At 47.5% G+C, this 11,484-nt stretch overlaps 1 non-coding gene across 1 annotated transcript; it reads right to left on the reverse strand.

Annotated features, from left to right (window-relative positions):
- Positions 1 to 203: 203 nt before the first annotated feature.
- On the reverse strand, positions 204 to 275 carry LOC134484243 (transfer RNA alanine (anticodon UGC)). The gene has a single exon. It is a non-coding gene; the product is annotated as a tRNA-Ala (tRNA).
- Between the last annotated feature and the right edge of the window lie 11,209 nt (positions 276 to 11,484).

Genomic DNA, 11,484 nt, shown 5'->3' on the forward strand with positions numbered 1-11,484 from the left:
ACATAATCCCAGAGCGATGACCACGCTGTACTCCCCAGACTAAGAGGTCTCCATGGGAACATCTTCAAGGTTAGAGTGGAATATTGTTGTCACCGTTATAGATGAGCACTTTGACCATACGCCCCAGACTACGGAGGTCTTTACTGACACGTCTTCTAGATCCTGTCTAGAAACTGATCCTGAAGAGAAAAAAACAAAAAGCTTGGAGAGGCCGGGAATCGAACCCGGGACAACATACATGCAAGGTATGCGCTCTACCACTGAGCTACCACTCAAAGCCTCTCTGCAGAACTCTTTCCAGCCTATATGAACTTACAGTCTGAAGCTACTTTTTATAGTGCCTGAAGATATTTATATCACATATTTGTATATCATTATCGACAATTTTTATGTCATCACTTCTATGGGAAAAGAATCGATTTCCAATGCAAACAAAACAAGAAAAGAACCACAAGAAATTTGTGCTCTCCAAAACATGGCAGACCTACATCACTTGGGACTATTGTGCTAAATTCGTTAGAATGTGCTTCTGAAGGATTAGGAACATCAGGCAATATTGAAGCAGGGATTGGGTAGATGGCATTCTGAGGTTGGGTACAGCGAGTCTACGGTTGCCTTTAGTCTTCTGGGCCTCCCTTCTATGGAGCCTACCAGGAACTCTCTCAGACCCAGCCTCTGCGGCTTCCCAAATCCGGGTATAAATTTTATCTTAGGCAACATTGTAGATTTACAAATGTTTACCACATCTCTCTCATTCTGCTTATGGACACCCTGCATTCCCTGCATCTGACCATGCACATATTCTGTACACACAACCCAGCCTCAGAAGTCCTTTGGTCTCCACGTTTCTGTCCACAATTTCTCCTTATTCCTCACGGCACCAATATGTCTGTTTTGTGCAGCTTCTCATCCAGCATCGAGAACATTCTGGGACAAGAACAAGTTGTACCCATGTTCATGTCTTCAGTTGTTATTTTCAATTTTGTCAGTTATGTGTATAAAGTTGCTAGTTTAATATCAGGGCCTTCCCTTGGTGCTTGGGAGCAGTCATGGCAATTCTTGCTTCAATCTGCACCACGATTCCATACCGGAGGCTCCTTATCATCTTCCTCCGCGTTTTTGCGTTCATGGCAGGCAATGCCTTAAAAGTAATCATTGTCTTGGAACCAGCAGTGATGTTCCTGAGCTGGATAATTTTTTATACGATATATTTCTTTATTTACATTTCAAATTATCCCCTTGCCCGGTGTTCTGTCCTTAAACACCCTCTGCCCTCCCTTGTCCCCCTTCCCCATTCCTCTTCCCCATAAGGGTGTTTCCCTCCCTTCCAGCCAGCTTACCACTCTTCCGATGTTCCCCTGCACTGGGGGTCCAACCTTCGCAGGACCAAGGGCTTCCCCTTCCACTGGTGACCCAACAAGTCTATTCTGTGCTACATATGCATTTGGAGCCTTGGGTCAGTCTGTGTATAGTCTTTGGGTAGTGGTTTAGTCCCTGGTAGCTCTGGTTGGTTGGCATTGTTGTTCTTATGGGGTTGCAAGCCCCTTTAGCGCTTTCAATCCTTTCTCTAATTCCTCCCACGGGTATCTCTCTTCTCAGTTCAATGGTTTGCTGCTAGCATTCACCTCTGTATTTGACATGTTCTGGTTGTGTCTCTCAAGAGACATCTCTCTCTGGTTCCTGTCGGCCTGCACTTCTTTGGTTCATCCATCTTAACTAGTTTTGGTGGCTGTATATATATGGGCCACATGTGGGACAGGGTGTGAATGGCCATTCCTTCAATCTCTGCTATAAACTTTGCCTCCACCTCCCCTCCTATGAATATTTTTGTTCCCCCTTTTAAGAAGGAGTGAATCATCTGCACTTTGGTCATATTTCTTCTTGAGCTTCATGTGGTCTGTGGATTGTATTTTGGGTAATTTGAGTTTTGGGCTAAAATCCACTTATCAGTGACTTCATACCATGTGTGCTTTTCTGTGATTGGATTACCTCACTCAGGATGATACTGTCTAGTTCCATCATTTGCCTATGCATTTCATGAAGTCATTGTTTTTGATAGCTGAGTAGTACTCCATTGCGTAGATGTAACACATTTTCTGTATGCATTCCTCTGTTGAAGGGCATCTGGGTTCTTTCCAGCTCCTGGCTTTTATAAATATGTCTGCTATGAACATAGTGGAGCATGTGTCTTTGTTGTATGTTGGAGCATCTTTTGGGTATATGCCCCGGAGATTTATAGCTGGGCCCTCAAGTACTTTAATGTCCAATTTTCTGATGAACCTCCAGACTGATTTCCAGAGTGGTTGTACCAGTTTGCAATGCCACCAACAATGGAGGAGTTTTCCTTTTTCTCTTCATTCTTGCCAGCATCTGCTGTTACCTTAGTTTTTGATCTTGGCGATTCTAATTGGAGTGAGGTGGATCTCAGGGTTATTTTGATTTGCATTTCCCTGATGACTAAGGATTTTAAACATTTCTTTAGGTGCTTCTCAGCCATTTGATATTCGTAAACTGAGAATTCTTTGTTTAGCTCTGTTCCCCATTTTTATTATGGTTATTTGTCAATTTGAGGTTTAACTTCCTCAGTTCTTTATATGTTATACATATGAACCCTCTATCGGATGTAGGATTGGTAAAGATCTTTTCCCAATATGTTTGTTGCCATTTTGTCCTAACAGTGTCCTTTGCCTTACAGAAGCTTTGCAGTTTTATGAGATCCCATTTGTCGAGTCTTGATCTTACAGCATAAGCCATTGGTGTTTTGTTCAGGAAATTTGCTTCTATGAAGTTATGAATTCTGCACTAAACCCATGTAGTCCTGGGGTCTTTTTGGTTGGGAGGCTTTTAGTAACTTCTTCTATTTCTTTACGTGTTATGGAAATGTTTATGTGGTTTGTCTAATCTGGATTTAATTTTGGAACCTTATATCTGTCTAGAGAATTGTCCACATCCTCCAGATTTTCTAGTTTTGTTGAGTATAAGCTTTTGCAGGAAGATCAGATGATTTTTTAAAAAATTTTCTCAGATTTAGTTGTTACGTCTTTCTTTTCATTTCTTATTTTGTTAATTTGGATACTCTCTGGTGCCCTCTGGTTAGTTGGGGTTACGATTGTTCTATCTTGTTCTTTTTGTTTCTACTTGGTTGATTTCAGCCCTGAGTTTGATTATTTCTTGCCCTCTACTACTCTTGGGTGTATTTGCTTTTTTTTGTTCTAGAGATTTTGGGTGTGCTGTCAAACCACTAGTGTATACTCTCCCGTTTCTTTCTGGAGGCACTCAGACCCATGAATTTTCCTCTTTCCACTACTTTCCTTGTGTCCCATATATTTTGGCATGTTGTACCTTCATTTTAATTAAAGTTTAAATCTTGAATTTCTTTGTTTCTTTCTTGATCAAGTTATCATTGAGTAGACATGAGAGAAATCTGTGGACTCGCCATCCACACCAGCTCCAGACCATAACAAGAGTCACGTGGAATCAGTCCTGACAGCATGTTACCAGAGCGATTGGGACATGATAGGTAAGTCAGTTCCTTCTCTCTTCCCTTCCTTCTGTGGAGCTGTGGTGCCATGGGATGAAGCATCTTGGGATATCAGACACATTACTGTTCCGTATTTCCTATGTGAGACAGTGACTTTATCACACAGATAAAGGATGGATGTGCTGTAAAGGATCAATGTGAATCAACTTATATAGGGATGTGTGGCAGGATGTGTGAAACACACAAACACACACACACACACTTGATAGAGGATGTTCGTGTATTTATCTTCTATACACACTGACTGTGTAGATTGTGGTCACTTCTATGGAGCAAATTAATTATATGGAAACGTGGGCTTACCCCTAGGAGCTCTGTGTGTGCATGCATGTGTGCGTTCATATTTAGACTCATACAAGCTTCTGTCGCTCCCTCGTGTCTATTCTTTATATTCAGCTCAGACCAGGATTGGGTTCCAATCTCAGATTCCCAGCCTGTGTTCTCCCCCTCCATCTGGCCAGACACGCACAGATGCAGTTCTCATTACAGCCACGGGGTTGAAGCAAATCTATATTCTTAACAAATCTATATTCATGACAAGTCTGATGTTTTTCAGAGTAGCAAATAACCCCCAAGTGAATGAACTTCTCCTGCGTTTGTGAGTTACACAGGTGTCCTAGAAATGTTCCCTTTATGAATGACCGCAAAGCTAGTGCTCAACAACTCATTTCACCTCTGGTTAGTGTAAATGTGCAGGTCAAAATGTATATACAGGGGTGATTTGTATAGAATATAGTAGTCATGCTTGGATTTTGTTCTGTCGCTTTTAGTTGCTTTTTGAAACATTCCAACCCCTCTCCAGAAGGCTTATGGATAGTGCTACCCTTATCCCTCCCTATCAGACAACATCATTCTCTGTCCATCATTTGCACTGTGCTGTATCATGATCCCCTGTGGCTCTGCAGAGCAACCTTGTGTGTGTGTTTGTTTGTGTGTGTGTATGAGAACTGTTTTACCATTATTCTTTCACGGCAAAACTAGAATCATTCTGTTCAGGACAGTTTACACTTTGTTTTTATGTGTGTTCACCTCTGTGTGCTTCTGTCGCACGGTACTGTTTCTCCAGCAAGAACAAGGCACAGACAACAGGATCCTTCTGCAGCAAAGTGTTTATTGCTTCTGGATGAGGAAGACCCAGAGCCCGATAGGTCAGGCTTTTTATAGCCCCAAAGGCAGCATGTCCGCTTCCAACTGGCTGCTTGCCCATAACCACATAGACACGCCCCCGGGTGGGCTGTGACTTCACGCGAGTACTGGCTTGCACTTGTGCACACAGCTTGTTTACTGGTAGTGTCTGCGGAAGCCGGCGCCATCTTGTAATGGCGACTAGTCTGCTGTCTTCCCACATCTCCTCCTTTTCTTTTTATTAAGAATCAAGGTCGATCATCCATCGGGCTCTTGTTGGACCCTCAGGGTTCGAAACCTAGGCAAGGAGATTGCTCAGGTAGACACCTTCCTGCATGCAATGAGCCAAGCTCTGGAGGGTGCAAAGGCTATCTGTGTCATAGGATGCCCATTCCTGGTGCAATACCACAAGGGCTCAGGGTGCAAGGGCCATCAGAGTGACTACTGAGCTTCTCATGGATAGTATGCATAATTTTGAGGGGATGTTTTTTAAGCAGGCTAGGTTTTAAGAATCGAGAGCCAGATCTCAGAGTGAAAGACCCCAGCTTAGCAGCAGTAACGCCATTTTGCAAGGCTGTACTTAAGATGACTGGTTCAGAGAAAGGTTAAAACACTGAGTACAAAGCGGCTGCCAAGCAGGATGTGTTTGGTTGAAGGCCTGGCAACAGGACGACTGCGGTTGAGCACCTGACAATGAAAAAAGCCCCGGGAGAGGTCCCACACCCTGGTGGGGGGCCGAGTCAGTCATTATGTTCCAAGAAGGTAGCTAAGAAACTTGCCCCCGGGCTGAACCCTTGGGGGGCCGAGTCAGCCGTTATGTTTCAGGAAGGTAGCTAGGAAACTTGCCCCCGGGCTGAACCCTTGCCATATTAGAATCCACCAATTATATCCCTGTAACCATGCATCTGCTTCTGTATGCTTGTTTCTGCTCCCCAAAATCCTATAAAAAGCCCATTCTTGGTTCCGTGGGGCGCGCCAGTCCCCCGAGTGACTGAAGCGCCCGCAGGTGCCTGTGCCTGTGTATCCCGACAATAAACCAAATCCTCTTGCTGATTGCATCCTGTGGTGTCTCGGTCTGGTCTTTGGTCTTTGGAGTTGGAGGGTCTCCATCCCGAGGGAAAGTTCTCCCTGAGAGCTTTTCATTTGGTGCATTGGCCGGGAAAGGAGATCCTCCACCCAGGGACCACCGACCACCCACTGGGAGGTAAGCTGGCCGGCGTCTGTCTGATTCTGTCTCGTTCTGCCTTATTCTGTCTGTTCTGTGAGCGCTCAGCCAGGTCTGTTCTGTGAGCGCTCAGCCAGGTTCTGTGAGCGCTCAGCCAGGTCTGTTCTGTGAGCGCTCAGCCAGGTTCTGTGAGCGCTCAGCCAGGTCTGTTCTGTGAGCGCTCAGCCAGGTCTGTTCTGTGAGCGCTCAGCCAGGTTCTGTGAGCGCTCAGCCAGGTCTGTTCTGTGAGCGCTCAGCCAGGTTGTTTGGAATTTGGGCGGGACGAAGAAGGAGCTGACGACCTCGGACTTCTCGCCCCGCAGCCCTGGAAGACGTTCCAAGGGTGTTAAGGGCCCGACTTTTCGGGGCCCAATCTGGGACTCTGGTTAGAGGAGAAAGATCCGGACTAACGGCACCTCTGTCTGTATTTTTGGCTTTCAGAGGGCCCCGGACCTTTGCCACCTCCATCTGACTTTTTGCTTTCAGTTTGGTACCAAAGCCGTGCAGCACGCCTGTCTGTTGTTTGTTTGACTGTTGGTGTTGTTTGTTTTCTCTGTGTTCTAATCTTCCTTAGAACTAACATGGGACAGTCCCTAACAACGCCCCTAAGTCTCACTCTTGATCATTGGAAAGACGTCCACGACCGGGCACACAACCAGTCCGTCGAGGTTAAAAAAAGGAAAATGACAGACTCTCTGCACATCCGAGTGGCCCACTTTCGGAGCGGGATGGCCAGTGAATGGCACATTTAATAAGATCATTATTTTACAGGTTAAAGATCGGGTCATCCACGGACATCCTGACCAGGTTTCTTATATTATCACTTGAGAGAGTCTCGCCTTAAACCCCCCCCCCTGGGCTGAACCCTTCGTGGACCCGAATTGGCCTCCCCTCAACCCCCAGCCTGTCCCCTCGGCCCCGCCCAGTCCGCCGGCCACGTCTTCCTCTCTCTACCTTTGTGAAATCAGAGCCTTCTAAAAAACCTGTCCTCCCGGCAGACCCAAACTCCCCTCTCATAGATCTTCTCTCTGACAGGCCCGGCTGAAACGGAGGAGGCAGAGCCGCCGGCCAGATCAGTTGCCGGGCCACAGTCTGATAAGGGTTTCTCCCCTGTCGCAGGGAGATTGCGCAATAAGCGCGAGGTGATGCCAGATTCAACCTCCCAGGCTTTCCCACTTAGACAGGGAACCGGTGGCCAGACCCAATACTGGCCGTTTTCAGCAGCTGACATTTACAATTGGAAACAACACAACCCTTCTTTCTCCAAAGATCCGGTGGCACTCACCGACCTAATAGAATCTGTTTTACTTACCCACCAGCCTACTTGGGATGACTGCCAACAGCTCTTACAGGCCCTCTTAACCTCAGAAAAAAAAAAAAACAAAGAGTGTTCCTAGAGGCCAGAAAGCATGTTCTGGGAGATGATGGGCGTCCCACCCAGCTGCCTGAGAAAATTGATGCTGCATTCCCACTTAAGAGACCAAACTGGGATTTTAATACAGCTGAAGGTAAGGGACACCTACGCCTTTATCGCCAGTTGCTTCTAGCGGGTCTCCGAGGGGCTATACGACGCCCTACTAATTTGGCTCAGGTAAAACAGGTATTACAGGAAGCAGGGGAAACTCCCTCCGCCTTTCTAGAGAGACTTAAGGAGGCCTACCGTATGTACACTCCCTATGACCCAGATGACCTAGGACAAATGATGAGTGTCTCTACGTCCTTCATCTGGCAGGCTGCTCCAGATATCAGGACTAAGTTACAGAGGTTAGAAAATTTGCAGGGCTATACATTACAGGATTTACTTAAAGAAGCTAAAAAAAAAAAAAAAGAAGATAGAGTTCGCAGAGAGAGGGAAGAGAGAGAATTGAGTCGAATCTTGGCCGCCGTAGTTCAGGGCCAAAAAAGGAAGGGAGATAGGGGGGAGCTCGAAAGGGGCTGAAGCTGGATAAAGATCAATGTGCCTATTACAAAGAGAAAGGGCACTGGGCCAGAGAGTGCCCCAAGAAGCCTGGCGGACCCCGAAAGCCTCGACCACGAACCTTCCTCTTGGCTCTAGATAAAGATTAGGGAGGTCATGGCCAGGAGCACCCCCCCCCTGAGCCCAGGGTAACGCTTAAAGTTGGGGGGCAGCCGGTTACTTTCCTGGTAGACACAAGAGCCCAGCATTCAGTCCTCACCCAAGCTTCAGGACAACTCAGCGACCGGACGGCCTGGGTACAAAGAGCTACTGGTGAGAAACAATACCGATGGACTACGGACCGCCGGGTTCAGCTGGCTACTGGTAAGGTGACCCATTCCTTCTTACATGTTCCGGACTGCCCGTACCCTCTGCTGGGCCGTGACCTGCTCACCAAACTAAAAGCACAAATTCATTTTGAGGAAGGAGGGGCCCGAATAACTGGCCCCCACAGAACTCCCCTTCAAGTTCTAACCCTGCAATTAGAGGATGAATATAGACTATATGAACCGGGACAGGACAAGCCACAATCCCTAGAAATAGACACTTGGGTCACGAATTTTCCACTGGCTTGGGCAGAGACTGGTGGGATGGGGTTGGCGCTCCAACAGCCCCCCTTAATTATACAGTTAAAGGCCACTACAACTACAGTCTCCATAAAACAATACCCCCTGTCACATGAAGCTTATCAAGGTATAAGGCCTCACATTACGAGGCTTCTAGATCAAGGCATCCTAATCCCCTGCCGGTCGCCTTGGAATACGCCTCTTCTGCCTGTTAAGAAACCCGGCACTGGAGATTATAGGCCAGTACAAGACTTGAGAAAGGTCAACAAGATGATAGAAGATATTCATCCGACTGTTCCAAACCCTTACAATTTGCTCAGTAACTGTTCATCGATGAGAAACAGGGGTATGCTAAAGGGGTCCTAAAACAAAGGTTGGGACCCTGGAAATGCCCTGTGGCCTACCTGTCTAAGAAATTGGACCCTGTGGCCTCCGGCTGGCCACCGTGCCTAAGGATGGTGGCTGCTATTGCTGTCCTGATCAAGGATGCTGGAAAATTGACTTTGGGACAGCCACTCACCATCCTAGCACCCCACGCAGTGGAGGCCTTGGTAAAGCAGCCCCCAGACTGCTGGCTCTCTAATTCTCACACCAAGCCTTGTTACTGGATACAGAACGGGTTCAGTTTGGGCCCGTAGTCGCCCTCAATCCTGCCACCTTGCTTCCTCTACCAGAGGAGGCAAAACAGCATGACTGCCTACAAATCCTCACAGAAGTACATAGAACCAGGCCGGACCTATCGGACCAGCCTCTTCAGAATGCTGACCACACATGGTACACGGATGACAACAGCTTCTTGGCAGAGGGAGAGCAAAAGGCTGGAGCTGCGGTCACTATGGAGGACAAAGTGATTTGGGCGAAAGCCCTGCCTGCTGGTACCCCGCACAACGGGCTGAACTCATCGCCTTGACTCAGGCGTTCAAGATGACAAAAGATAAGAGGCTAAATATATATATACAGACAGCCGTTATGCCTTTGCCACGGCACACATCCATGGGGAGATCTACCGGAGGCAGGGGCTGCTCACATCTGAGGGTAAAAATAAGGCTGAAATTCTGGCCCTCTTAGAAGCCCTATTCTTGCCCAAAAGACTGAGTATTATACATTGTCCAGGACACCAAAAAGGGCACAACCCAGAGGCATGAAGAAACCGGCTGGCCGATGCCACGGCGCGAGAAGCGGCCATGAGCAAACAAATCTTGCCCTTAAATAGCCCAGACCAACCCATGCCCCCACCAGTGGGACAAACCAGTTGGGTTTATGCCCATGAGGACATAGAGCTCCTAGAAAAAATGGGGGCCATCTACCACCCTCAACTAAAACAGTGGGTCTACAAAGGAAAGACAGTTATGCCAATAAAAATGACTTTTGAATTGATCTCCTTTTTACACAAATTAACCCATTTGGGGTTTAAGAAGATGAAAACCTTACTAGATCGGGAAGAGATAAATCTGTGTTTTTTGAATCGAGACAAAGCGATACAAAAGGTGACTGAGAGTTGCAAAGCGTGCGCTCAGGTTAACCTGGGAAGGACCATGATTGGACAAGGAGTTCGTCCTAGGGGACACCGTCCCGACATCCACTGGGAAATTGATTTTACTGAAATTAAACCAGGTATATATGGATACAAGTATCTCCTAGTGTTTGTAGACACCTTCTCAAGATGGGTCGAAGCCTTCCCCACAAAACACGAGACTACAAAAATGGTCACCAAGAAGCTCCTCAAGGAAATCTTTCCCAGGTATGGCATGCCTCAAGCGTTGGGGTCGGACAACGGGCCCGCTTTCGTCTCCCAAGTAAGTCAGTTGGTGGCCAAATTGCTGGGGATTGATTGGAAATTACATTGTGCCTATAGACCCCAGAGTTCAGGTCAGGTAGAACACATAAATAGAACAATTAAAGAGACTTTATCCAAACTTACGCTTGCAACTGGCTCAAAGGATTGGGTGGCCCTCCTTCCCCTAGTTCTATATCGGGCCTGGAATACCCCGGGCCCCCATGGTCTAACTCCTTTTGAAATAATATATGGAGCACCACCCCCATTTGTCCATTTCTTTGATTCAAACATTGCTGATTTTGCTGACAGCCCTTCTCTGAGGGCCCATTTACAGGCCCTACAGATTGTGCAGAGAGACGTCTGGAGACCTTTGGCCGCTGCTTACCAGGACAAGCTTGAACATCCGGTGGTGCCACACCCGTTCCAGATTGGAGACACCGTGTGGGTGCGCAGACACCAGACCAAGAATCTCGAGCCACGGTGGAAAGGACCCTACACCGTCCTCCTGACTACCCCGACCGCCCTAAAGGTAGACGGAGTCGCGGCTTAGATCCACGCACCACACGTCAAGGCAGTCCGGTCTGAGGAATTGACTAATCACAACACTACACCCCAGACATGGAGAGTTCAGCGCACTCCAAACCCCTTAAAGTTAAAACTCCTACGTGGCTCCTCCTAGTCCTTTTGTGGCCTAGAGTCAGTGGGGGAATAAGCCCCCACCAGACAGAAATTTCTTGACCAAGTCGAGTGAAAGATTTCACTCAAAGTTAGCAAAAAAAAATGGGGGAATGAAAGACCCCAGCTTAGCAGCAGTAACGCCATTTTGCAAGGCTGTACTTAAGATGACTGGTTCAGAGAAAGGTTAAAACACTGAGTACAAAGCGGCTGCCAAGCAGGATGTGTTTGGTTGAAGGCCTGGCAACAGGACGACTGCGGTTGAGCACCTGACAATGAAAAAAGCCCCGGGAGAGGTCCCACACCCTGGTGGGGGGCCGAGTCAGTCGTTATGTTCCAAGAAGGTAGCTAAGAAACTTGCGCCCCGGCTGAACCCTTGGGGGGCCGAGTCAGCCGTTATGTTTCAGGAAGGTAGCTAGGAAACTTGCCCCCGGGCTGAACCCTTGCCATATTAGAATCCACCAATTATATCCCTGTAACCATGCATCTGCTTCTGTATGCTTGCTTCTGCTCCCCAAAATCCTATAAAAGCCCATCCTTGGTTCCGTGGGGCGCACCAGTCCCCCGAGTGACTGAAGCGCCCGCAGGTGCCTGTGCCTGTGTATCCCGACAATAAACCAAATCCTCTTGCTGATTGCA

This window comes from Rattus norvegicus, chromosome X (assembly GCF_021556685.1).
Source record: "Rattus norvegicus strain SHRSP/BbbUtx chromosome X, alternate assembly SHRSP_T2T, whole genome shotgun sequence".
NCBI lineage: Eukaryota > Metazoa > Chordata > Mammalia > Rodentia > Muridae > Rattus > Rattus norvegicus.